The following is a 1,460-nucleotide window of genomic DNA, read 5'->3' on the forward strand; positions in this document are numbered from 1 at the left end:
GTCAGAAATCCTCTCGGCTGAGAATGAAAGTGATGGTCAGCTGTCTCTTCCCCCGCACCGCAGGTGCAGAGAGCAGAGCTGTGTATAGGAGCAGCACAGCAAAATGCACAGCTCTTTGGACCAAATCGAGTAGACCTGCACTTGCATCAGAAACAGTGGAAGAAATGGCAAAAGAATGCTCCTCATACCAACATCCACAAGGTGGAATTCCTTTTTTGATGCTGTAAAGAGAATTGCAGAAATCCCCATGGGTGAGCTGAATACTGTGTGCACAAAGCTAGGACTGAAGTGCTTCAAAGATCAAGAATACCAGTCCCTGCATGAGTACTGCATGGCCATGAAACCTCTGACTGCAGCACTGGACATTTTACAAGGCGACTGTCCATATGGAACTTTACTACCAACACTTGAAGTTCTGATGTAGAAGACCCTGGCTGTGAAAGATGACCTCTCCAGGATGACTGCAGGCCTTCCAGATGCCTTTGTACAGGTACGCTCCATTAGTCAAATTTTTTTGCTTCATACAATTCACAAACATGGAACAGAATATTAATTATCATTGCAAAATAATATTAAAACAATTAAAATGTTTAACCTAAAACAAAATTAAATCCATACTACTGATCTCATATTAGGCATGGTTTGCAAGTAATTCAATAACATAATAAATTGTAGGCATAAAAACATTGATTATCGTTTCGCCGGTGTGCTGGACGACAAAGATGCCCTTCTCGCAGCTGCCAGTTGTCCAAAATTCAAACTCTGATGGCTGAGAGATGCAGGAAGGAGGGAGCGAGTAAAACAGCTTCTGACAGCAGAGTGTTGCACCACTGCTCCTGTTGCAAAAAACCCTGCCAGTGTGCCCAGTGCTACTACATCTAGCAGCCAAGGTGAGATGGACTTTTTCACTTTTGAGGCAGAGCCAAAGGAGGAGACCCTTTCTGCAGAAAAAGAAGTTATGGACTACCTGATGTCAGGCTACGGCCTTCAGATTCTGCATGTTTTCAAGCATAAAGACAAGTTTTTTAAAGTATAACACTCCAACCCCATCAAGTGCTCCTGTGGAGCGACTTTTTAGTCTGGGAGGTTTGGTGCTCACGCCTAAAAGAAATCGACTTTCTGACAAAAGGTTTGAGAAGCTTCTGTTAATGAGGTACAACCACTGGTTTAGTCGCTCCACTCTACTGTTTCCCCCATAACATGCGATGACAACATATACTGAAAAAAAGAGAATAGGGAATCCAAATTAAATAACTATTTGCAAGTAAGTGAATTAAGTTTATCAACGTTACTTAATAAAGTTATTAAAGTTGCCAGGTTAATTAACTTAAATCAATTACTTGCAAGGAAGTAAAGCAATTTATTTAAGTTTGACCTGAAGTCTCTTTTTTTTTCATTAGATTAGTCCATAGTTACAAAAGTGGACAATAGTGCTTACATGTGGATGATATAAAAAGTAT

General features: G+C 40.7%; 1 pseudogene; it reads left to right on the plus strand.

The window, feature by feature from the left end:
* Nucleotides 1–337: 337 nt before the first annotated feature.
* On the plus strand, nucleotides 338–1,199 carry LOC147335700 (uncharacterized; annotated as a pseudogene).
* The last annotated feature ends 261 nt before the right edge of the window (nucleotides 1,200–1,460 follow it).

Source organism: Aulonocara sp. 'chitande type north' Nkhata Bay, linkage group LG3, assembly GCF_057382095.1.
Source record: "Aulonocara sp. 'chitande type north' Nkhata Bay isolate Kocher_YH1m ecotype deep benthic linkage group LG3, A_spYH_male_GT1.1, whole genome shotgun sequence".
Lineage (NCBI taxonomy): Eukaryota > Metazoa > Chordata > Actinopteri > Cichliformes > Cichlidae > Aulonocara > Aulonocara sp. 'chitande type north' Nkhata Bay.